At 40.2% G+C, this 27,606-nt stretch overlaps 1 protein-coding gene across 5 annotated transcripts in view; it reads left to right on the forward strand.

The window, feature by feature from the left end:
* The window catches only part of STAG1 (STAG1 cohesin complex component), a 363,241-nt gene that overhangs the window by 18,909 nt on the left and 316,726 nt on the right, over nt 1–27,606 (forward strand). For 4 of the 5 annotated variants that reach the window (XM_074964074.1, XM_074964070.1, XM_074964072.1 and 1 more), the window contains exon 2: nt 19,397–19,448. The exons of the other annotated variant lie outside the window; for it this stretch is intronic. The gene's annotated coding sequence lies outside the window, so the exon portion shown is untranslated. The remainder of the gene's footprint in view (nt 1–19,396; nt 19,449–27,606) is intronic. 5 annotated transcript variants of the gene reach the window in all.

Raw genomic sequence — 27,606 nt, forward strand, 5'->3', positions numbered from 1 at the left:
CCCTTGTAGCCCTACAGTGGAAGATGCTCATTCACTTTGTTGGGGTAGTGCACGTACAATCTGGGCTCATAAAAGCTGTGTGGGGATGGAGCATGCACAATACACATGAAAACTTGAAGCCTCTCCTCAGCACAAACTGACTTTCAGAGGTTTTATAACTCAGCCAGATCACAGTGGATTTTCACAAGGATAGCAAAAGGCACATCCCTGACACAAGGGCAGTCATCACCCTCTCTATCCCTACTGCATTTAAAGTCCACACACCAAATTTTGGAGGCACTAGAACTTAATTGTAAGAACATTTTAACATGTGCAAAACAATAGTTTCCCCCTAACTTCAGTCTGAGAAACAGCTGAACTGTTTTTTAATTGAAACTTTTCAAAACAGTTCAGCCACGGGCAGGCACCCCGCAGGGAAAGTTTCAGCCCAAACAATTACAGCTTGTAAAGTTATAAGCAAATTAAAACATGAGTTTACAATGGGAAGTGTTTGGCACTGACAGCCTTTTATAACATCAGGGTGGAGTGATTTAAATCAAGGAACAATGTAAGCTGCCTTTACCTGACTAAGAGCTTTGACAAACCTCTAGTCAACAGTGTTTAGGTCAGAATTGTTAATACCAACAGACCAAAATGTTTAAAATCAGAGGACGTGTGCATGTATGGACCTTTATTATTAGCAATGTTCTCCCATGAAAGCTGATATCTGTTGCTTTTCTGGGGAGCAGTTGGTAATTTGCTTATGCATAGCATCAGTATCATGGCCAGCACCATCACCAATAGGTGAAACCCAGAGCTATACTGTCATACCATTGTCTTTTTTTTCCTGATTCTGAAACATGCTCTGACCAGATGTGTTGAGGAATCAAACCAAATGATACTCCATCCTCTGTAGTGTCAATTTCTTCCCCTATCTTATTCCTCCTACCACCTTTTCTCATCTTTTCTTCCATCTAATAAGAGTCAGCTTGTCTAGTGAGGACAGAGTGAACCTTGCAACACTTTCCTATGACCAAAGAGGCAAGCTAAACGATGCTTTAGCCCAGCTCTAGTTAAGTTTCCCAAGTCCTTGGGTGGGTAATAAGGTAGGACTGTCAATCGATTACAAAAATTAATCACACGATTACAAAAATAGAATACCATTTATTTCAATATTTTTGGATGTTTTCTATATTTTCAAGTACATTGATTTCAGTTCCAACACATAACAGTGTACACTGCTCACGTTATATTTATATTTGATTATAAATATTTGTGCCGTAAAGAACAAAAGAAATAGCATTTTTCAGTTCCTCATACAAGTACTGTAGTGCAATTTATCATGAAAGTTGAATTTACAAATGTAGAATTATGTACAAAAAAATCTGCATTCAAAAATAAAACAGTGTAAAACTTCAGAGCCTACAAGTCCATTCAGTCCTACTTCTTCAGCCATTCACTCAAACGAGTTTGTTTACATTTGTAGGAGATAATGCTGCCCGCTTCTTGTTTACAATGTCACCTGGAAGTGAGAACAGGTGGTTGCATGGCACGGTTATAGCCCGTGTTGCAAGATGCGCTAAAGAGTCATATGTCCCTTCATGCTTCAGCCACCATTCCAGAGGACATACGTCTATGCTGATGTGGGGTTCTGCTCAATAACAGTCCAAAGCAGTGCAGACCGATGCATGTTCACTTTCATCATCTGAGTCAGATGCCACCAGCTTGAAGGTTGATTTTCTTTTTTGGTGGTTCGGGTTCTGTAGTTTCCACATCCGAGTGTTGCTCTAAGACTTCTGAAAGCATGCTCCACACCTCATCCCTCTCAGATTTTGGAAAGCACTTCAGATTCTTAAATTTAGGGTCGAGTGCTGTAGCTCTAGAAATTTCACATTGGTACCTTCTTTGTGTTTTGTCAAATCTGCAGTGAAAGTGTTCTTAAAATGAACAAGGTGCTGGGTCCTCATCCGAGACAGCTATAACAGAAAATATGTGGCAGAATGCGGGTAAAACAGAGCAGGAGACGTACTATTCTCCCCCAAGGAGTTCAGTGAAAATGTAGTTAACGCATTATTTTTTTAACAAGCGTCATCAGCATGGAAGCATGTCCTCTGGAATGGTGGCCGAAGCATGAAGGGGCATACGAATGTCTAGCATATCTGGCACATAAATACCTTGCAATGCCGGCTACAGAAGTGCCATGCAAACGCCTGCTCTCACTTTCAGGTGACATTGTAAATAAGAAGCCAGCAGCATTATCTCCCATAAATGTAAACAAACTTGTTGCCTTAGCGACTGGCTGAACAAGAAGTAGGACTGAGTGGACTTGTAGGCTCTAAAGTTTTAATTTATTTTGTTTTTGAGTGCAGTGATGTAACACAAATAAAATCTACATTTGTAAATTGCACTTTCACGATAAAGTGATCGCATTACGGTACTTGTATGAGGTGAACTGAAAAATACTATTTCTTTTGTTCATTTTTACAGTGCAAATATTTGTAATAAAATTAATACAAAGTGTGCACTGTGTACTTTGTATTCTGTGTTGTAATTAAAATCAATATATTTGAAAATGTAGAAAAATATCCAAAAATATTTAATAAATTTCAATTGGTATTCTATTATTTAAAAGTGTGATTAAGATTGCGATTAATCATGATTGATTTTTTTAATCCCGATTAAATTTTTGAGTTAATCGCCAGAGTTAACTGCGATTAATCGACAGCTCTATAATAAGGTAATGTAATATGTACTTTGCCAGTGATTTTCCAACAACTGAATTGCAAGTATCAGACAATTTTTTTCTCTTTTTCTGTTTCCCCTTTTTATTTGTTTTAAGAAGAAATGGAATTGGATTTTAACAAATACCCCAACGATTTACTACAGAGGGTATGTATACACTGCAGCTGGGAGCTTACTACTGCGTCGAGTAGTGTCTCTGTTTGTGCTTTACGTTAGGTATGCATGCACTTCTCAAGCCCTTGATTGAAGATTTCGAGCTAGCAGTGTCCGTTCTGTCACTGCATGTGCCCTATGCCTCCTTGTGGCAGATACCATGGCTACCTGGGCGACCTGCCATCAGTTCCTTCTCTACCACCTCAGCCTGAGATGGAGCCCTAGCGTGTCCGAATAGAGCGTACTTGGCCTTCTCTCTCTTTTTCCCAAAGTTAGTTTATTGTTGTATTTTAGTGTTTTGGTATAGTTAGTTTTAGGCGGGAGGGTTATTTTTTGTCCCCCCTTTCTTTTACCCTCCAGGAGATTTGTCTTCTCCTGGTGGAGTATGCCTGGTTTGCCAGGCTTCAAATGTTGCCTTTTGCCTAGAGTCCGTACTCGTCAGCGACTGGCACTCTGTGTGTCCATTGCTTGGGGGAGTCTCAGGTCTCCTAGAAGCTTTCCTTCTGTTTGGCCCTTAAGTCCAGGGCAATGAAGAACAGGGAAATAAAGCTCACCCTCTGAGCAAGGTCGGGAGATCCCCTTGTATGTCTGTCCCTGGACAGATCGAGTGCCCTGTCAACCTCAGGACATGTGTCCCCTAAGAAAGAGAAGTCTTTGGCGCCTGCTGGGAAGACTCTCAGAAAGAGGAGCATAAACTCTATGAGGAGCCAGCTCCAAAAAAGACCATGTCCCTGTTGAGATCTGTCTCAGAGCGTACTGCTGAGGCATAGGACTCTTCCTTGGGTATGGGTAGGCCCACAAAGCCTTGGAGTTCCAAGGACAGGAAGCATGGCTCCAAAAGGGCATCTATACCCTCCACCAGTAAGGAGGGTGAGCACAGGGTACCATCGAGTTCAGCCCTGCCACTGTCACTGAAGGATACTACTGCATTGATGCCATCATGCGCTTTAACCAGCCATCTTGGTACTGATGCAAGCAGCTCATTCGGGGGTACCACTGCAAGTATTGGCACCTGAGATCTAAAATGCCTGTAGTATACCCATTATTGTAGGTGCCATTGGCCCCAGTTATGGTAATGTCCTTACCAGAACCACAGGAGTTCCGATACTTGAGGGACATCTTGGTGTCGGATGAACCAGAGTCCCTGTTGTTGTTGGGTACCGAGTGTCTTCAGATATTTTTGTAGCTGGCAATGCTCTCCAGAGTGGTGATACCTATTAATGAGGCTCTCTTGGAACTGGCTAAGACGATGTGGCAAATGCCTTCCTATTCCACCAACGTGCGGCAGGCAGATAAGAAGTACCACGTGCCCCTTAAGAATTCCAACTCTTTATTTTCCCATCCCCCACCTAACTCCCTAGTGGTGAATGCAGTGAATCAACAGTATAGGCTGGAGATCTACCCCCACCACAAGAACCAAAAGTGGCTGGATGTCTGGCTGAAAATCTTTCACCTTTTGTGACCAATCACACAAGGATACTCCTCCACTGCTTCCATGATTGGCTCAGAACTGCCTATTTTTTGAACAGGGGCACCTTGTGCAGGTGGATGACGGTCCCCTTGCACCTAAAGAACTCCCTAAACTAGTGGAAGGAGCAACTTAATGTCCGTGTGGATGTCCCTTTGTGTTGCCCAACCCCATCAGTGACTCTAACAACCCACACATCCCTGTTGGATGGGGAGCCCACCTCAACAACCTGGTAGTTTAGAGCAGATGGACAATTTACAAAACCAATCTCTACAACAACCTGTTGGAGATCAACCAGGTTAGTCAGGAACTCTTGCCTCTATTTCCTGCCCCACATCTGGGGCAAAGCAATCAGGGTCAAGATGGAAAACATGTCCTGAATGTTTTACATCAACATGTAGGGAGGAGTAAGATCCGCCTCTTTGTGCATCAAAGCTATAAAGCTCTGGAATGGTGTATACCCTACCATATCCAGATTTCAGCAGTCTACTTCCTAAGCGTCCAGAATGCCCTTGGCAGACACTTCTCCCAGGACTACGAATGTCAGCTGGACACTCAGGTTCTTCACAGCATATTCCAGAGATGCCAGAAATTGATCTTTTTGTCACCTCTGTGAACAGCAAGCCACCTGTCTTCTGTTCAGGGGGACATGGATCACCATTCCCTTGGTGATGCCTTCCTTCTACCATGGCAGAAGAGTCTGTTCTATGCCTTTCCTTCAACAGCCCTAATTCTAGGGGTGCTGAACAAGATCAGGCAGAAAAAGGCCAGTTATTCTCATAATACCTACCTGGCTGAGGCAGACTTGGTACTCTTACCTGCTTCAGCTGTGTCCAACTGCTGATCAAGCTCCTGACCATTCCTCATATCTTCTCGAAAGTGGGTTGCTCGCATTACCCCAACATGGTGGTTCTGTGCCTCAGGATGTGGCTCCTGGATGGTTCTTGGGAACGGAGGTTTCCTGATCTATAGAGGTGCACCAGGTGTTATTAAACAGTAGAAAAACATAAACCTGCACTACTTAGCTGAGGAAATGGAAGAGATTTGTCCATCGTCGCTACCTCTGGTCTGAATTTGTTCCCCTTTCCCTCATCCAAGATTATCTGCTGGATCTGAAGACCTCCAGATTATTTATCATTTTGGTCAAGGTATGCCTTGCTGCCATATCAGTCTTTCATCCCCTGTCAAGGAATCCTCCATTTTTGTTCACCCCGTATAGTCTAGATTTATTAAGGATTTGAGTAATCTCTTCCCCCGCATTAGGCACCTCAACCTGGTTCTCAGCCACCACATGAAACCTCTATTTGAACCAAAGGCTTTCCATCATGTTGCCTGGAGAGTTGGAGAGATTGGAGCCTTGATGGTAGATCTCCCCTGTGCCATGTTTTTTAATAATAAGGTCTGTTTGTTTATGTCCGCACCAAAGGTTACATTGTGTTTTTCATCTTAACCAATCTTATCAGCCTACCAGTATTTTTTCCGAAAGCTCACGGTTCGCAGTAGGAATCCTCTTTCTATAGAAGGGCCTTATCCTTCTACCTGGATAGGATTCCATTTCAGAATCGCCTGGACTCTTCCTGTCCTTTTCAGATAGATCTAAGGGTGCTCCTGTTTCTTCTCAGAGACTTTCAAAATAGGTATCGGGTTGTATCTTTACCTGTTATGAGTTTGCAGGTGCTTGGTCCTCCTCCGCCTCCTGGGTGAGCGCACATTCAGACAGATTGCAGGCAACATCTGCAGCATTTTTGAAGAACGTTCCAGTATCTGAGATATGTAGAGCTGCTACTTAGACTTCAGTCCATACATTTTCAAAGCATTACGCACCGCTACATGCTGTCAGATCTGATGCTCCACATCTACTCTCCTTCCCCTCTGCTTTGGTTATTGCCTTGGAGATGATTGAATAGAGAAGGAACTAAGGGTGATTTTTCCCTGCATGACCCTATATCACCTCGGTGTCTGCCACAAGGAGGTATAGGGCACACGTGCAGGCTGAGCAAACACTGCTAGCTGGAAATCTCTGATCAAGGGCTCGAGAGGCACGTGCCCACCTGAGGGGGAGCACCTATAGGCATACACGTCTCAAACTACAGTAACTGTACAGGGCAAGTAATGTTTCCTTCTCAGCACGAGTAGACACACGCATGGTAGCTCTGCTCGAGCTAGTGGGCAAAAAGTAGCAGTGTAGTCAGGGTAGCATGAGTGGTGGTTTGGGTTAGCTGCCCACATACATACCCAGGATTTCCGGGTGGGTTTGTACTACTTTCATTGGACCAGTATTGTGCAGTCTCATCTTCCCCAGTGTGTAGTTGCGATAGGGGAGCCAAATGAGGTCTAAGACTCAGTATGTGCAAGATGGTTGATGCTGGTTGGCTGGGGTAACAGAAATTGATGCAATTTTGTCTTTTATCAAGATGTGTGTGATTTAGACATTTCAGTAGTTCATAGGCTGCTATTTTATGATCAGGCAGTAACACTGGCTTTTTCACCGGAACTTGTCCAGAAGAACTTACTTTTGCTTTTTGATACGGACTTGACCACAGTTGTCCATGTTTTGTCACTTGATTAGATTCCTATGATGCACTGTACATGAGATGACACCTGATACTATTTGAAAACTTCAGCTAATGAGCTATGTGTCTTCTTGCTCACCTAATGGTGGCTCTTGGAGGGAGAATGTAATGTTTGTGCTTCCTCATATATTCTTATTTTCAAGTGCAATTTTTTATAGCTGTAAAATGTTAGTAAACTTTGTGAATAAAACTAATAGAATATAGAAATACATTTTCCTTTGTTCAAACAGTAAAGTTCAATACTAATAATTTAGTGGTGAGAAAGGAAAGAATGAGAAGGTGGAAAAAGAAAACATAAATAGGATAAAAGTAGATGAGAGAGGTGAACTCATCCCTTTTATTTTAGGTGTTTGCACAGTCGTTTTTGTGGAAATAATTTGCTAAAAACTAGCATATAGGCACAAAATTATGCCTCCTTTTAGATTTGTATAGTTGTGTGGTTATAGGCCTAATGAATTCATTCCTTCCGGGTACAATTTGTGTTAATGACAGGGTGGATAAAAATCAATGATTTAAAAAATAAATAAATAAAAAAATATGATTTTTTTATTTAAATTGGATTTTTTTGATAAAATGCTTGTTGAGGAAAACCTACCTAAAGATAGCTTTAATTAAGATGCATTATAGCTCAAAGATATCTCATCATGGAATAGGGATTATAAATTCTAATTCTATAGTATGAAACAATATATTCATGTAATGTTTAAGAAAAAGTTTGTGAGTTCCAATAGTTCATGGATTAGAGACCCAATCTTATGGGGCTCCAAGGGCTTCTGTACAGATTATTTAGGTTAATCTTTCTATCTACCCAATGGGGCTCAGTCTAGAAGATACCATCAGAGATGCCTAGTTTTGCAGTTCTCAAACTGTGGATTTGTGTGTCCAGAGATAATGTGCTTGTTAACAGCAAAATTATTTTTAAATAAATAGTATATAGAGGTGAGAAATAATAAACCTCAACCCTATTGTCCCTCTGCAAATTTGTGTACGCAGAGTCAATCCCTTACCTCTCTCTAAAAGTGCAAAGTTTCAAAAAGTTCAATGAATAGAAGATTGTTGGGGGTGGAATAGATCTTGACAAGGAGAAGAAGTCTGGAGATAAATGTGAGAAGGGAGGGACAGGCAGTAGAAACAAAAGTGAAACTGTTTGAGCAGCATATTCCAGAAGTCTTGAGGTCTTTCTGAGTGTAGCCTTCATTGATTTGAGATCTACCATACCATTCTCTCAGTAGAAGGGAAAACCTATAATGGCAGCAGGCTGTAAAAGATACCCAGTTTGGGAATATTTCAATGAAGTTCCTCTACCTGTGGGTAAGACAGGCACGCGTGCAAAATGCAAACAGTGCAACAAAGAAGTGCAAGGTCTGGTTTCCCAAATGAAACAACATCATGAGAAGTGTTCCTTCTCAGGAGGAAGCTGTGTTGAAGATGATGAAAGGAACATGTCTGAACATGCAGGATCTTCAGGTTGGTAAACTTTATTGCATACTTTTTCTTAAGGACTGCCTGTCTTCGTTCTGGACTAGTCTTGAATTCTCATGTTTGAACAAAAAATACAGTTATTACTCTACAATAAATTACTAAATTACTTAAAAAAAAAAAAAAGCTGAAATATTCAGATCTTCCTTTTACAATTTCAGCTTTAAAGTACTACTGAGTGTCAGTGAATGCAATGAGTGATACTAAATGAGCAGTATAGTAATACTAATTAAATACCTGCATTGACTTACTTTGTTTAGGAGAATCCACCCTCAGCATACAGGATTCTGAAGACTATCCACCTTCAAGATCACCATCATTTTCTATAGTTTCAGAGTTATCTGCCAATGATAGTGTGTCAGTTACATCATGTATGTCACATAGCCACAGTATATCACCTGTAGCAAAAAGAAAAAAAAAATATTCATCATCCAGAAACAACCATAGATAAGTTTGTGATAAGAACTAGCAGATTACAAAATGGGGTAATTGATGAAAAAATTGCCTGGTTTGTTTCTGCAACAAACTCTACTTTCTGTTTGATTGAGAACCCACACTTCATTAATATGGTCCAGTCATTAAGACCAGGATACAGTCCACCCAACAGAGCAGATGTCGCAGGCAAATTGCTGGATAAAGTGCACGAAAGAGAAATTGAGCAGTGTGCGAAAGGTTTAGGGGGTGAAATTGTTAACCTGAGTCTTGATGGGTGGAGCAGTGTCCATAATGATCCTGCTGTATATGCTTGTGTGACAACAGAAGAAGGGAATGTCTTCCTTACAGAACCAATTGATACATCAGGAAATGCACACAACACAGAATACTTACAAGAAGAAGCAGTAAAAGTTATAACAAACTGTGGGGAAAAAAAATTCAAATATGTAGTACGCAGCTTGGTCACAGGCAGTGCTGCAAATGTATCCAAGATGAGAAGAAATTATTTAGAAGAGAGTGAAGAGAGTCCCAAGCTAATAACATACGGTTGCAGTGCTGATTTGATGCACCTCCTAGCCAAAGACTTCAGTGTTCCAGTAATAAAGGCGGCTGATGTTGAAATTACAAAATACTTCCATAACAACTGCTTTGCAGTAGCTGCTCTGAAAAAAGTGGGAGGAACCAAGCTAACTCTCCCACAAGACGTGGGATGGAACTCAGTAGTGGACTGTTTTGAGCACTATATCAAGAACTGGCCTAATCTGATGACAGTTTGTGAACAAAATTGTGAAAAAATAAAGGCACCGTTACAGCCCAAGTTCTCAACATTGGGCTTAAGAGAAATGTTGAACACATGCTGAGTACCCTGAAGCCTATTTCTGTAGCCTTGAACAAAATGCAGGAAAATAGCTGTTTTATTGCTGGCGCTGTTGAAATTTGGAAGGAGCTGAGTGAGATCTTAAAAAGAGAAATAAGCAATGACAGAGTTAAATTACAATAATTAAAAAAACGAATGGGACAAGCATTATTTCCAGCTCATTTTCTTGCAAATATTCTCAATACTCGGTACCAGGGTCAAACTTTAACCGCTGAAGAAGAGGAGTTGGCTATGACATGGACATCCAGCAATCATCCCTCCATAATGTCAACTATAATAAACTTCAGAGCTAATGGTGAACCATTGAAGAAATGTGTTTGATGATGATGATGTTTTAAAGACGGTCACACCAGTGAACGAATGGAAGTCACTTAAGCACTTGGATTCAGAGACTGTTGAAGTGATGATCCCACTTTTAACAGAAGTAGCTTCTTCTGCCGGTGTAGAAAGAATATTTTTTTCCTTTGGAGTAGTTCATTCCAAATTGAGAAATGGTTTGGCACCTGAAAAAATAGGAAAGCTTGTTTTTCTTTTCCAGATTATGAACAAACAGGAAAATGAAGGTGAAGATGACTGAATCAGCTGCAGAAGCCAATATTTTAAGTTGCTCATGTTGGCCTGGCTGACATCGTCGATTTAATTTTTTTTTAAAATTCATTTAACTATTTTAGTTTAAAACAATTTTAAAAAAAGAAACCTGATTTTTAAAAACTTGAATGTTTAACTAAATTCAAAACTTCATATGCTTGTTTTGTTAAAATATTACATGTTTGCTGTGGAAGAAAAAAATCCAGAATACATAACATTGTTTTAGCTAAATAAAACAATTTAAATGTCTGTCTGGTGATGTTCTCCTCCTAATACAGCATGGCAAGAAATACCTCAAAATATTAATGATTAACCTGATGAATTGGAGATAGTTCACTTCCCAATGACTTCATAAATATCTACTTCAGTTACCTTTGGTAAATGAAATAACCAAACAATCATTCATTTTCTGATATAGCTGTAAAACTAACCTGAAAAGTTTTCAAAATAAATTACTTAAAAATGTATAGTGTGTACCTTCTAAAAATGAACCCTTCATCTATCTCTGAGTTGCGAAGAATATGTCTTAAGGTTATAACAACCAACAAGAATGCACTTTCGATTTAATCATGGATTTCTACATAAGTCTTCCTGACTAGTGATTTAAATCATGATTCAAATCAATTTGATTTAAATCCAATCTACCCTGGTTAATGATTTGGGTCCCTAGCTACCACAAACATAGTCTCTATGCAGGATTTTCCATGATGAAAAAGATGAGTCAGTACTCTTCAAAAAACCCAGCTTCAGATATAAATGTTGGGTCCAATGGCATGATTTTCTCAGTGAGTGATCCATGACCCCTGGATTTCCCTCCTTCTGATAATCTGGCAGAGGCTGAGTTCAACGTCTTTTTTTCCCTCAAGGCTTTTGTGTGGAGAGGCAGGCTGGAAAGATTGGGGATTATTTCTCAGGGAGTTTGCTGATGCTTTTAGAGTAGGCTGAGTTTTAACTTTGTCTATTTAATTGGTTTGTATTATTTAACCGTGTTGTATTTTAGGTTTTAAAAGAGTTTATCTTACTCTGTAAAGCTACATGAATAAAATAAGATACTTGTAAACTTCATTGGATGTTATAGCAATACCTACATTTGTCCAATCACATTTGGCAATTGACTCACAAGTCCTGTTTGTAAACTCGAGTACAGGTACTGGATGGTGTGTGCTGTTCAGGAGGAAATTAAATCAAGTAAAGGTGGTATAGTGTTGTATATCTATCAGTAGTGTGCTAGGCTGTTTTATCCATTCTATCACTTATTTCTGTACAGTCTGTTGAAGTTAAAATTGCCTTGGGGAAGGATAGAAAAAGGTTCTATTGGGGTAGCATTAGTGGCCTTCTATAGGCCTCTGAGTTTTGATTTGAGTATGTATAAAGATCTCTTTAATATTACTAGAGAAATTCTTTCATTATGGGACACTAACTTCCCAGATATGGATTGGAGAGCAAATGTTAATAATGGTAGAGTCCAGTTATTCCTGGATGAAATAGATTTCTTTAACCAGCGAACCATCAGAGGTGGTCTGTTTTTTACTTGATTTTGGTAAGTAGTAAGAACATTATAGAAAGCTGGTCATAGAAAATAAACTTGAATTGAGTGATCATGAGTTGATTCAGTTTAAATTAAATGGAAAAATAGTTAAAAAAAAAAAAGTGTTTGATTTCTAAAAGGGGCCATTTTGGGAAACTAAGAGAATGAAATCATCTGGACTGAAGAGCTGAGGGACTTAAATGTGAAGGATGCTTGGAATTTAAGTCAAAGATACAAAAACTGTTTGGAATATGCAACCGAAGCAAGAGGGAGGAATTTGTAGGGAAGGGCTCCAGACCTGATGTACTGAATGACCCCTCAGAAAAGATATTAGGGGTAAGCAGAGAGACCAAAAAAAAATGGAAGAAGAGATTGAGTTTAAAAAAAAAAAAAAAAAGAGGGGGTGGGGAAGCTAATAGATATTGGAGGTCAAAAACTGTAGGGACAAAGTGAGAATTGTCAAAAGTGAAACAGAATAAGGCTTTGCATAGGAAATTAAAGCAAATAGTAAAAGGTTCTTTAGCCTATAAATAAAAAGAGAGCAAGAAGAGAAGTGGGATTGCTGTGTAGCTGGGATGGCTAGGTAGGATGGGGTAGAGATTAAGGATAGTGCAGGTGTGGCCCAAAAACTAACAAATACTTTGCCTCAGTATTTAATAAGGGTGATAATGTAGAACATGGAAGCAAAGGCAGGATGGCTAAATAGGAATGAGTATATAGAAATGTAAATTACCACCTTGAGGTGGAAACAAACTCAAAAAGCGTAACATTCAAGTCTGGGGGATTGGATAAATGTCCGTCCTAGTATGCTGAAAAAATTGGCACCAAATTTGTAATTTTTTTACATTAGCAGATCCAGATAACTTGCATCCAGGAGTTTTAAAAGAGTTGGTTGGGGAGCTCACTGGACCATTAATGTTGATTTTCAGTAACTCTTAGAGTAGCGGAGAAATTGCAGAAAACCAGAAGAAAGTTAATGGTGGACCAATTTTTTAAATGGTAAATGGGATGACCTGGATAATTATAGGCCTGTTAGCCTGATGTCAATCTCAGGCAAGATAATGATGCCGTAAATACGGGACTTGAGTAATAAAGAATTAAAGTAGGGTAATGTAATGAACAAAAATCAACATGGGTTTATGGAAAATAGATCCTGTCAAACTAACTTGATTTTTTTTATGAGATAAGTTTGGTTGATAAAGGTAATAGCATTCATGTAATAAACTTTTCTGAGTCATTTGGCTTGGTGCCACACGAAATTTTGATTAAAAAACTAGAACAATAAAATTAACATGGCATATATTAAATGGATTAAAAACTGGCTAACTGCGGAGAGGTTTTAGAGTGTGTCTATAAATGAGGAATTGTCATCATGTGGGTGTTTCCAGCGGAGTCCCATAGGGATTCGTTCTTAGCCCAATGTTATGTAACATTCTTATCAAATACTTGGAAGAAAACGTAATATTGTCACTGATGATAGTGGATGACACGCAAACTGAGGAATGGTAAATAATAATGAAGAAGAAAGATCACTGATTCAGAATGATCTGGGTAGATGGGGTGCAAGCAAACAATATGCTTGCACGTAAATGTATACATCTAGGAACAAAGAATATAGGCCATACTTACAGGATGGGGGACTCTATCCTAGGAAGCAGTGACTCTGAAGAAGATTTCGGTGGCTGTGATGGATAATCAGCGGAACTTGAGCTCCCAAAGTAATGCTGTGGCCAAAAGAGCTAAGGCTGTTCTGGAATGCATAAATAATGGAATCTTGAGTAGGAATAGAGAAGTTATTTTACCTGTGTATTTGGCAGTAATGCAACTGCTGCCGGAGTACTGTGTCCAGTTCTGGTGTCCTTAATTCAAGAAGGATGTTGATAAATTGGAGAGGCTTCATAGAGTCCCAATTTGAACAAAGAAGGCTAAAAAGTGACTTGATTACAGTTTATAAAAATTTACCTGAGGAACAAATATTTAATAATGGGCTCTTCAATCTAGCAGAGAAAGACATAATATTATCCAATGGCTGGAAGTTGAAGCTAGACAACTTCAGACTGGAAGCAAAGCATACGTTTTTCACAGTGAGGGTATTTAACCATTGGAAAAATTTACCAAGCATCGTGGTGGATTTTCCATCACTGACCATTTTTAAATCAAGATTGGATGTTTTTCTAAAAGATAGGCTGTGGGAATTATTTTGGGGAAGTTCTATGGCCTGCATTATACAGAGGTCAGACTGGATGATCAAAATGGTCCCTTCTGGCCTTGGAATCTATGAATTTGCAAGTCCAGTAGCAAAGTTTTTAAATAAATCTATCAAAACTGGAGTGGAGAATAACTAACATTGTAGCTGTATTTAAGAAGGGGAAAAAGGTGATTCGGGTAACTAGTGACCTGTTAGTCTGACTTCAGTAGAATGCAAGACTTTTGAACCAAATTTTGAAGGAAAGAATAATTAGAAATATGGAGTTAAGTGAAAAATGGGACAAAATGCAACAAAGGTCTGCACAGGTAGACTGTGCCAGACTAACATGATACTTTTCTTTGAGAAGATGAATGATTTTTTAGATAAGGGAAATATAGTAGGTCTAGTCTGTTTGCATTTTAATAAAGCACTTGACCTGGTACCACAAGGGAAATTATTAGTTTTGTTGGAGAAGATGGGGATTAGTACAAGAATAATAAAATGAGTAAGGAATAGGCTAAATGGGAGATAACAGGTTATGCTGGAGGGAGGTTACTAGTCAAGTTCCTCAAGTATTTGGACCAAACTTATTTTAATGTTTTTAGTAATTATCTTACCACAAAAGGTAGGAATGTGCTAATGCAATTTTCTGATGACACAAAGGTGGGAGACATTGTCAATACAGAGGAGGATCAGAATATTATACAGGAAGAATTGGATGACCTAGAGTACTGGATGAAATTAGACAAAATTTAATAGTACAAAGTGCAAGATTGTGTACTTAGGAGCTAAAGCAAGAATTACTGCTATAAGTTGCCGGTTCATCAGTTGGAAGCAGCAGAGGAGAAAAAAGACCTGGATGTATTAGTTTACAGGATAATTATGAGCCACCAAAGAAATGCATTTGTAAAAAAAAAAGCAAATGTGATCCTAGGATATGTGAGGTGAGTTGGTAGATATAAGGAAGTATTAATGCCGTTGTACAAGGCACTGATGAGACCTCATCTGGAACACTGTGCACAATTCTAGTCATTAAAGGACAATGTTGGAACAAGAGCAAATGGGTGTGAGCTAACCATGAAAAAATTTAGGTTGGAAATTAGAAGAAGGTTTCTGACCATGAGAGGAGTGAGATTCTGGGATAGATTTTTTTCTCACTATTTCTATTGGAAGGCTAACTTGTTCTAAGATGGAGTTTGATAAATTTATGAATGGGAGTATGACATGGTTGCTTGCAATATCGGGACTGGACTCGATGATCCAGGAGGTCCCTTTGAGTCCTATGTAAGCACTAGGATATGATGGAATTATAATTAATAAGCAGCATGAATTTTCTAAAAACATCTGATTCCAATGATGAAGGCAGAGGGCAATTCTGGCTGAAGAAATGGACACAACAAACTACCCCCCAGCCTGTCCTTCTGCGCACATTCCCTTCATCAAGTTGTTGTTGTTTCGGCATGTTTAATATAGTAGTTTGTGCTTCGTGGTGGTAGTTAATGAAGGCTTTACATGGATGGCATCACTAAAAGGCTGAAATTTAAAGCTGTGGTCTTTGACGTACAGTCGTGGCAATGGTGAGGTCTGTCTGGGTGGAAGAATATTGCTTATATGCTGATAATTGTCCGAACTTCTAATTTCTGTACTTTTTGCAGTAATTTATATTTGTTTTCTTTACACCCCATGATTGTTGATGTTTGTGACTCCTTTAGTCTGCATTGCATAGCATTTGTACTGTGTTTACCACATTACTGTTGGTTATTAAATGGCTTCCAAATAATCTAACTAGTCTATTCCACAAGATTGATTTCTGTGCCATTGTGATGAAGGCCGTCCAAACTCTCTAGATCTCTCTTCCATGTAATGTGGCTAACATTCCATGAAAACAAATCCCTCTACTCTATATCACTTACCTAGCCCAGAGGTTCACCTCCCCTTTGCTCATGGGATAAGAGGGATCTCCAAAAATATCACCTGACCTTGCCTCCCTTCCAAGATCCCTGAAGTGTTCAATAATCTTTGAAGCATAATGTCATGTCACTCGTGCCAATTTGTTTAATTGCCAGCGGAGTTTTGTGCATCAACTTCAGAATGCCATCTTATCATATCTCTTCTCTTAATTCCGGGAATACAGCACACAATTCTTCTGTCCTTTTTTTGTCTCTTGCAGAATTTTTTACCCATTTTTCTTAACGTGGAGTCCCTGAAAACAGGGACTGTTCTCATCTTCTCTTGAGCAGGTGTGATGTCCTTCTGGATTGAGCTGAGCAGCCATCCTCATATATGTCCCTTGCACCTCTTATTTTGTTCGTCTAGTGAAATTTCAAAGAGAGATTTTTCTGCAGATGCCTTGTAGACTACATAAGAACAGCCATGCTGGGTCAGACCAAAGGTCCATCTAGCCCAGTATCCTATCCTCTGACAGTGGCCAATGCCAGGTGCCCCAGAGGGAATGAACAGAACAGGTTATCTTCAAGTGATCCATCCCTTGTCACCCATTCCCAGCTTCTGACAAACAGAGGCTAGGGACACCATCCCTGCCCATCCTGTCTAATCGCCAGTGATGGACCTATCCTCCATGAGCTTCTCTTTTTTAAACCCTACCTGATGATGTATTCTGCTATGTAGAATGCCTTCTGGTTCACTTTCCTCTAGTGATCATAAACTGCCAATCCTCTTTTTCTGATTTCTACTTTCGACTCCTTCATTGCTAATTCCTTCCCTTGTTGAATCTGTGGCAATGATTTCTAGATCTTGTTGTTCAAGAAATCGTCATTCTCTTTGGTGCTGTCAGGTTGATGGTTCTTCAAGACCACAAATCTTTTCTTCCCATCAACTTGCATTTCACATTCAGGAAAACTCTTCTTGTGCCTTCAGTCAGGAAGGAAAACATGTACATCTCCTCCCAGGCTGCAAATACTGTTCCAGTGTTGTCCATTATTACTCATGTAGAAATGTACCTAGGTAGAAGATAAGCAAATTCCCTGCTGCAAATTCCTTCAAACACTCCTGTTAGTGTTTGCTTGTTCATAGAATCATAGAATATCAGGGTTGGAAGGGACCTCAGGAGGTCATCTAGTCCAACCCCCTGCTTAAAGCAGGACCAATCCCCAACTAAATCATCCCAGCCAGGGCTTTGTCAAGCCTGACGTTAAAAATATCTCAGGAAGGAGATTCCACTACCTCCCTAGGTAACGCATTCCAGTGTTTCACCACCCTCGTAATGAAATAGTTTTTCCTAATATCCAACCTAAACCTTCCCCACTGCAACTTGAGACGATTACTCCTTGTTCTGTCATCAGCTACCACTGAGAACAGTCTAGATCCATCCTCTTTGGAACCCCCTTTCAGGTAGTTGAAAGCAACTATCAAATCCCCCCTCATTCTTCTCTTCCGCAGACTAAACAATCCCAGTTCCCTCAGCCTCTCCCCATAAGTCATGTGTTCCAGCCCCCGAATCATTTTTGTTGCCATCTGCTGGACGTTTTCCAATTTTTCCACATCCTTCTTGTAGTGTGGGGCCCAAAACTGGACACAGTACTCCAGATGAGGCCTCACCAATGTCGAATAGAGGGGAACGATCATGTCCCTCGATCTGCTGGCAGTGCCCGTACATATACATCCCAAAATGCCATTGGCCTTCTTGGCAACAAGGGCACACTGTTGACTCATATCCAGCTTCTCGTCCACTGTAACCCCTAGGTCCTTTTCTGCAGAACTGCTGCCTAGCCATTCGGTCCCTAGTCTGTAGCGGTGCATGGGGTTCTTCCATCCTAAGTGCAGGTCTCTGCACTTGTCCTTGTTGAACCTCATCAGATTTCTTTTGGCCCAAACCCCTAATTTGTCTAGGGCCCTCTGTATCCTATCCCTACCCTCCAGCGTATCTACCTCTCCTTCCAGTTTAGTGTCATCTGCAAACTTGCTGAGGGTGCAATCCGCGCCATCCTCCAGATCATTTATGAAGATATTGAACAAAACCGGCCCCAGGACCGACCCTTGGGGCACTCCACTTGATACCGGCTGCCAACTAGACATGGAGCCATTGATCACTACCCATTGAACCCGACAATCTAGCCAGGTTTCTACCCATCTTCTCGTGCATCCATCCAGCCCATACTTCTTTAACTTGCTGGCAAGAATACTGTGGGAGACCGTGTCAAAAGCTTTGCTAAAGTCAAGGAACAACACATCCACGGCTTTCCCCTCATCCACAGAGCCAGTTATCTCATCATAGAAGGCAATTAGATTAGTCAGGCATGACTTTCCCTTGGTGAATCCATGCTGACTGTTCCTGATCACTTTCCTCTCCTCTAAGTGCTTCAGAATTGATTCACTGTTCTCTGATTCAAAGTTCCCTTTGCAGCTGGCTTATATAGGTTGTATATTTGGGTCAGCACAACTCCTTCGTTAACAAGAAGAATTTTAAAAACACCTGGAGAGATCACACACATGGCCTGGAGAGGCTTGAAAACCCAATCACAAGGCCCTTACAGAAACATACCAAACTCACAGATTAGCCAAGGCTGTTATCTCTGAGCACAGGATATGCAGTTACTCCTCAGAAACTCCCCTCTTACCCTGATATGGACATTCTAATCTATTGTACAGGCTGTAGGGAAATGGTGACCATTTTAACTGAAAGTAGCCTATAGCCTCAGTCCTACTGCAAGTAATTAAAATTTGCTTGAGCACACAAGATGTTTATTCCTTATCTCTGCAGAACTGGAAGATTAACACCTGTGGGTGAATTCTTGCGTTAAACAGAAGAATTTGTCATCTTCAGAATCTGAAGATTGGTGGAAGATCCTTAGGTTCCTTTCAGAAAATTCCTCATAACTAACCTTTGGCTCATTTTACATTCTGTTATTCTGTCCACCACATCTGAAAATGGAAGATGGCTGTATTGGCAGTGATTAAACTATGAACCCAAAACAGGTACCAACCTGTGGAAGTCCTTGCCTGAGGAGGTTGTGAAGGCTAGGACTATAACAGGGTTTAAGAGAACTGGATAAATTCATGGAGGTTAAGTCCATTAATGGCTATTAGCCAGGATGGGTAAGGAAGTGTGTCCCTAGCCTCTGTTTGTCAGAGGGTGGAGATGGATGGCAGGAGAGAGATCACTCGATCATTACCTGTTAGGTTCACTCCCTCTGGAGCAGCTGGCGTTTGGCCACTGTCGGTAGACAGGATACTGGGCTGGATGGACCTTTGGTCTGACCCAGTATGGCCGTTCTTATGTTCAAATGTTTGTTTGGAGAGCTCCTAAATTTCCATCTGGAAGTGGTGGTTCAGATTTGAGGTCATGCTTTATACCTCAAGCTTTGTTGGCACTGTGGAAATGGTTGGCAGGAGAAACCTAATACATACTTGATTTTTGCTTTTCTAGGTATCAGGAGTGCCAGCCAGAGGCTCCATTGCATGTTAATACATTCTTAAAGGTAAGCTCCATTGATCAATCTTCCAGTTTCAAATAGCTAATGCCTTAGGGATACATAGTCTTGGTACAGACGCAAAACATGAAGTATACCTGGTGACATTACAGAGGAGTTAAGGTTGTGGTGTGTGATTTGTGATGTTGGGTAATTGTGATAATGGTAAAGTGTATGGTTGTGGCTAGAGCATCGAAGGGTATGTGCTGTAATGGCTTAACCTTTTTCTTTCCTCGCTTTTTCATGTTTGTCTCAGGTGTATTGTATGTAGTACAACTTAACTTGACTATTTTACAATTAATTTTTTGTATATTAATGTGTTTTTTTCATGCTTACAGGTAGATGATTAAATAAGAGGGGCAAATCTGTTGGGGATGGAGAAGTGTACACTTCACATCAGTGCTGTGTGCCAGACCCCCATATATAAAATCTTCTGCCTAGTAGCATAGAATCTGACTGAAAAATGTAACTATATTGAAGGAGTCTGTTTTTTATCTATAAAACAGAGAAGAGTATATTTGATAAAAATTTGTCATACATAGTTTCAACTATTATGAATAATTCTTAAAAATAACCCAAAATGGAATTATACGTAAATATTACATCAGATGTAAAGTAGAGGGATAAATCTCTCTACCTAATTATGTAGTAAATAGTTTCACTGTTAACAGTGAAAGGTTGGACTGCCAAGGACAAAGTTATAAAAAGCCCAATTTCAGATATTCAGTATTTAATTCAGCAAGAGAAAATGTGTAAAAACTAACCATGTGTGAAATTCATTCTAAAAGGACTTCTATATTTAGGAGAGAAAAAAAGATTTTAAATTCATTTTAGAACACAACCCTAACTAAGGTATAGCTACAAGGCTCCACTGTAATCATAATAATGGTAGCCATGGGAAGACGTGACAAGTAGATGAGAAAAGTGAGCTGGGTGTGAGGGAAGGAGGCTGGAGTGTCAAAAATAGGATATTTCAGCATAGTCTGAGATGATCCTCTGGCTCTTTCCTCCTGGTCTAATGCTCAGAAGGGAATGGTACGTTACTGAACTAGAAATATCTTAACAAGCTTTTGTGCAAAGCAAATTAGACATGATCTGGTCGTTCAATATTAATGACAAAAACAGCCAATGGCACTTTGTGTAGTATAATACAGAGAAATTTCTTCACTGATCAAAAAAGTGACAGTTGTTCTGTGTCTGACCCATGTCATATCACATCTAGGGTACTATTTAGAGTTCTAGGTCTCAGTATCCAAAAAATGCTGCTGAACTGGGGAAAATATTTTAGCACCTGGAGGAATATATTTAGAGCTACTAAAGGTTTAAAAAACCTAAAATATGTACGGTGCAATAACAGGGATATAACCATACGTATGGTCAGTATTTAAAGGGAATGAAATACTCCAAGGAGGAGTAATTTATTTAGGGTTTAACAATGGCATGTCAATAGATGTAAGTTGATTAAAATTGACCAAAGGTACACTTAATAACAGAGAGGTCAGTTAGACTGGAGTAATCTCCTGCTACTTTAATCACTTTAAAATTAGACTGGACAAATCATTTGAATATTCAGCACAATCCTTTATTGGCAGGTAGATGGGTGGATAAAATAACCTAGTAGGGCTTTGTTTCTAAATACAGCGGGGGAAAATCTGTGCGCTTTGATATTCCTTACACTCACTGTTCATTGGTTTTAAATGAATAATTCCCCATTAAATGTGATAAACTACACTATCCCCATCCCATATGTAATGTGCGATGTGAATAGTATGATCAGTAGTTAGAGTTGGGGTTAATTTTTCTTGGCATGTTCTCTTGCTGCTGTTTATATTTCAGTTAATGGAGGAATGTAAGATATTCTGTAAATTGCCTCCTCATATCGCCTTTGGTGTTCGTAGTAAGATTGTTTCATATTAATGCTGTTAAATGAGTGTAGAAATTACTTGTAAACTGTCTCCTATTTGTGGATGTGATATATCTTGACTTTAGCAAAGCTTTTGATATGGTCTCCCACAGTATTCTTGCCAGCAAGTTAAAAAAGTATGGATTGGATGAATGGACTATAAGGTGGATAGAAAGCTGGCTAGATTGTCAGACTCAACGGGTAGTGATTGACGGCTCGATGTCTAGTTGGCAGCCAGTATGAAGCGGAGGGCTCCAGGGGTCAGTCCTGGGGCCGGTTTTGTTCAACATTTTGTTAATGATCTGGATAATGGGATGATTTGCACCCTCAGCAAGTTTGCAGATGACACTAAGCTGTGGGGAGAAGTAGATATGCTGGAGGGTAGGGATAGGGTCCAGAGTCACCTAGACAAATTGGAGGATTGGGCCAAAAGAAATCTGATGAGGTTCAACAAGGACAAGTGCAGAGTTCTGTACTTAGAAAGGAAGAATCCCATGCACCGCTGCAGGCTGGGGACTGACTGGCTAAGCAGCAGTTCTGCAGAAAAGGACGTGGGGATGACAGTGGACGAGAAGCTGGATATGAGTCAGCAGTGTGCCCTTGTTGCCCAGAAGGCCAACGGCATATTGGGCTGTATTAGTAGGAGCATTGCCAGCAGATCGAGGGAAGTGATTATTCCCCTCTATTCGGCACTGGTGAGGCCACACCTGGAGTATTGTGTCCAGTTTTGGTCCCCCCACTACAGAAGGCATGTGGACAAATTGGAGAGAGTCCAGCGGATGGCAACGAAAATGATTAGGGGGCTGGGGCACATGACTTACGAGGAGAGGCTGAGGGAACTGGGGTTATTTAGTCTGCAGAAGAGAAGAGTGAGGGGAGATTTGATAGCAGCCTTCAATTACCTGAAGGGGGGTTCCAAAGAGGTTGGAGCTGGACTGTTCTCAGTGGTGGCAGATGACAGAACGAGAAGCAATGGTCTCAAGTTGCAGTGGGGGAGGTCTAGGTTGGATATTAGGAAACAGTATTTCAGTAGGAGGGTGGTGAAACACTGGAATGGGTTACCTAGGGAGGTGGTGGAATCTCCATCCTTCGAGGTTTTTAAAGCCCGGCTTGACAAAGCCTTGGCTGGGATGATTTAGTTGGTGTTGGTCCTTCTTTGAGCAGGGGATTGGACTAGATGACCTCCTGAGGTCTCTTCCAACCCTAATATTCTATGATTCTAAGGATCATGTCAGATGAAATGTTTGGATTACTTTAGTAAAATAGTTTTCTGCTGATGTAGGGGCTCGAATAGTATAGAAACTGGGTTGCTCAACTGCTGTATTATCTTGCCTGGGATCCAGGTCAAGCTCTGACAGGCTTATAATTACCTAGGTCATCTTGTTTACTCTTTTTAAAAGTTGCAGCAATACTAGCTTTCTTCCAGTCTTCTGGAACTTCCTTGCTGCTCCAAGATTTTTTTGAAATTCAACATTAATGGCTCAGTAAGTGTCTTTGGTAACCTGTCTAATCAAGGAGCTTCACCAGTTTGGACAAGGAAAGATTTTGGTACCCAGTTGTCCATCCAGGAACTGCTCTCACTTTCCCCACCCTCTGTTCTGGCTTTGCAGGGATTACACTACTATCAGCGACTGACCTTAGATAATGGCAGCTTCTCTGCAGAGAGCAAGGATCTTGGTTCTGTTCTTGGAGCCTGATTGTAGCTAGCCTTTTTGTGCCCTTTGTACTGCCTTGGAACACTTTCTCATCCAGTAGCAAAGAAGTCTAAGGCCAGCCCCGCTCCAAGGTAGTCACTGGGGCCTTGGCTGCTGCTAGAACCTGCCAGGGAGGCTATTAGGGGACCAAGTTGGGTTTTTGTTTCTGAAATTTTTTGATAATAGAGAATTTATCTGCAAAACCTATTGCTCCCTTAGAGCCTGTAGAGACTACTTATGGATTCTAAATCCAGAAGGGACCACTGTTCTGACCAATCTATTCTGATCTGTATAACACAGACCATCGAACTTGCCTGAAATAATTCTGTTTTATACTAGAACAGCTCTTTTAGAAAAAAGTCCTATCTTGATTTAAAAATTACCAGTGATGAAGAATCCACCATGACTGTTGCTAAATTGTTCTAGTAGTTAAATACCCTCACTGTAAAAAATTTATGCCTTGCTTCCAGTCTGAATTTGTCTAGCTTCAACTTCCAGCCATTGGATCATGTTAGACCTTTTTCTGCTACGTTGGAGGAACCCATTATTAAATATTTGTTCCCCAGGTAGATAGACTATAATCAAGTCACACCTTCACCTTCACTTTAAGGTAAATAGATTGACCACTTTGAGTCTTACCATTATAAGGCATGTTTTCTAATCTTTTAATCCGTCTCGTGGCTCTTATACGAACCATCTCCAATTTATCAACATCCTTCTTCAATTGTGGACATCAGAACTGGACACAGTATTCCAGCAGTGGTTGCATTAGTGTCTAATACAGAGATTAAAATAACTTCTCTATTCCTACTCGACCTTCCCCTAATTATGCATTCCACGATAGCCGTAGCTCTTCTGGCCACAGCATCACATTGGGAGCTCATGTTCTTCTGATTATCCACCACAGCCCGCCATATCTTCTTCAGGATAGAGTCCCCCATCCTGCAAGTATGGCCTACATTCTTTGTTCCTAGATGTAAATGTTGACATTTACTACTTGTATTAAAACACACACATTATTTGCTTGCACTAGTTTACCAAGTGACCAAGATCGCTCTGGGTCACGCCTTTGCTCATGGGACAGGAAAAACCTCAGAGAAGGTTGCTTGACAATTTTTTTTCTTAGGATGCTTCCGAGTGTCCTTAAGTAATCTGTTACCTGTGTGATATTCTGTTAGGCAGTGTCATTAGTGCTGATATGAACCATCACCAATGGAACCTTTCCAGTTGACTTCAGAAGCCTATCCAGTCTTGGAGTGACATCTTGTGTTTTGGCTCTGTGCAGGCAGCACACCATCCTGTTGTCCACCTGTGACTTAAATCATAGAATCATAGAATATCAGGGTTGGAAGGGACCTCAGGAGGTCATCTAGTCCAACCCCTGCTCAAAGCAGGACTAATCCCCAATTAAATCATCCGAGCCAGGGCTTTGTCAAACCTGACCTTAAAAACTTCCAAGGAAGGAGATTCTACCTTCTCCCTAGGTAACGCATTCCAGTGTTTCACCACCCTCCTAGTGAAAAAGTTTTTCCTAATATCCAACCTAAACCTCCCCCACTGCAACTTGAGACCATGACTCCTTGTCCTGTCCTCTTCTACCACTGAGAATAGCCTAGAACCATCCTCTTTGGAACCACCTCTCAGGTAGTTGAAAGCAGCTATCATATCCCCCCTCATTCTTCTCTTCTGCAGACTAAACAATCCCAGTTCCCTCAGCCTCTCCTCATAAGTCATATGTTCCAGACCCCTAATCATTTTTGTTGCCCTTCGCTGGACTCTCTCCAATTTCTCCACATCCTTCTTGTAGTGTGGGGCCCAAAACTGGACACAGTACTCCAGATGAGGCCTCACCAATGTCGAATAGAGGGGAACGATCACGTCCCTCGATCTGCTGGCAATGCCCCTACTTTTGCATCCCAAAATGCCATTGGCTGAGAGTATGGACAACACAATTAAAAACTACACTGCTCCAGGGAAGACAGCAAAAATTACATTCCACTATCTCAATGGTTCCTGTCCAACAATCAGTCAAATTTAGAGTATCTGTTGAGATTGTTGATGGTGTGCACTGCAGTTGTATTAAATATTACTTTAAACATTTTTATAAGGGTTTTTCTGTGCCCTCACATTCAGAAATAGCAAAAGAAGTTTTTAAAAAATTAGGGAATGTGCCTCTTCTTTCTGATGATGCATGAAGCTTAATTTAAAGCAAAATTTGCTCTTTTTTTACCCTTAAAAATAATAAATTTAAGTCTGTTTTTCCCTGTTTTTGTTGGAGGATTTTAGGTGAGGATTTATTGTAAGCTCTAATACTTAATTGAAGATGTGTGTGTATTGAGTCATTATTGAAAGCTTCCTTTAACTGAAGTTAATTAGCTGCTGATGTTAAACGGCCGTTAACAAAAACTAAGCTTTAAACCATCTGACTAAAAATCCCATGTCTCAGTTGCCCACCTTTTACTCTCTTTGATCTTGTGATTTCACCATTTTACTAGCTTCCAGTGCATCTTCAAACCCAGATGAGCTTGAATTTTTTATGTGAAAAGCAAGGAAGGGAAATCTCTGAAAAACACAAGCAAACCGATCCCCACCTTCCATACACAGGCCTTTATGCATCTTTTTTTTCCTTTGCAACCTTGTGTTTATGTATTACAGTAACCTATTACATGACCACATACATACTTTTTCAAATATTAGGTTTATTTCTGCATCCTTAGGAGATGTGTGTGTGCAATGACCCTGCATTGGTAATCAGCAGAGATGAAGCTGGGTTTAAGATCAGTCTTACTACAGTGCTGAATGATAAGGCCCTGATCCAGCAAAGTTCTTAAGTATGTGCTTAACTTTAAATATGAGAGCAATCCCATTGAAATCATTGGGGCTGTGCTTATTTATGTTCTTTGCTGGTTTAGGGCAAGAGTTTTTAGTTCCTTGTAGAATCAAGCCCTGAAAGCTTAAGTCTCTACCACTTGAGCTAAAAGAATTGGCTGTGAGATGTAGGCTGTTACCCTCAATGTGAACCAGTCACTACAGGGAGGTATGGTTGCATATACTTAACCAGTGCACTACACTCAGTAGCAGAGCACAGCTAATTTACCTACTTACTGAAGATGCATGTGGGCCGAGGCAATTTCTCATACCCCTTAGATTTGCCTTTCTGATAGACATAGTATCTTTCAGAAGGATTTCAATGAACACCAATACTTTGCTGTTCAGAAAGATATAGCGCTCATAAATGGTGTGTCCTTTCTCCTGAAATTGAACACCTTTCATATCTCAGCAAGTTGCTTTGTTACCTTTTGTGATGTATATTTAATCATAAAAAAGTGGTGATTGAACAGCACACTCAGTCTGCAAGAGGGACACTTTTCTAGGGAATTCAGAAACTAGGGCCCTGTTTATTTTGTACTATTCAGTGGCAAGGGACTTCCAAAGTTCTCATAAGCGCACTGGCTTAGAGTTTGCGTTAGTGAAGTGTAGGAAGTAAGAGGATCTCCTCATCTTCAGCTGCAAGTACCAACTGCTGTTTCATGGGTAAGAGCTCATGTGTCGCAGTTAAGGGGGTAGTAAGGAGGTGCTTGGTACTCGATTCATACGTTTCATGGAACTACAATTTAACTTACTAGCATCACGGAGTAATGTCTTAGACTCTCAAGCCTTTAAATTTGCACAATTTAATATTTTTACGTTTCCCTGATGATGATGTTCCCTCGCTAGGATTACTAATTTACTATTTGTCATGGTTGTACATATCCTTTTACTAATATTAGACTCTAAGCTTAATATCTTTATTTTCTCTGTCTGAGAAGACTTGCTAATTTAAAGGGACACTGATTTTATAGATTGGTAGCTATTAATGTCAGAAGAGGCACCATTATAATCATATAGTCTGACCTCCAGCTTAACACAAGCCATAGGTTTCACCCAGTGATTCCCTGAAGTCTAGTGAGACTGGGTCAACCATATTTTCCTATTTTAAAAAATTCTCTCCCTTGTTGTGGAGGTATTTTGCACAAAACAAACAGCAGAAGCCTAAATTATTGTACTCTCCGATATTCACCAAATTCTTGGCTGATCATACGGAGGATTTCACACACTGGTCATGCCTGTTGGTTATAAATTTCTGTCATTCCCTATTAAAGATCATCCAAAGTATTTTTCATACTTTATGAATTTTGTGTGTGTGTTTCAGTAGACGTGTAAGTTTTACAGCCTGGTATTAAAGAAACCAGCAATTGTTTTTATCAATCAGGAGTCTAAATATAGAATGTATACCAACATACATCTCATTTTGTGTATATGTTGGACATAATGTTTTTCATATTTTGTTTTCTTCAGTGTCTCACTTTGATATTGTGCTATTCTGAACGTTGCTTATTAATTGACAAGACATGCTACGCTGTACGATGGCACTTAAAATGCATAATATGTACTGCAGAAAGAAATCGTTGCTATAGCAACTTTCTAGTAGGTCACACACAATGTTGTGTATATATGATTTGGCTGTTAACGCAGACCAGTATGCCTGATGGAAAAATGGGAAATGTAGGAGTCAGGGAAAAGGCAGCAA

The sequence above is a fragment of the Natator depressus genome, chromosome 9 (assembly GCF_965152275.1).
Source record: "Natator depressus isolate rNatDep1 chromosome 9, rNatDep2.hap1, whole genome shotgun sequence".
Taxonomy (NCBI): domain Eukaryota; kingdom Metazoa; phylum Chordata; order Testudines; family Cheloniidae; genus Natator; species Natator depressus.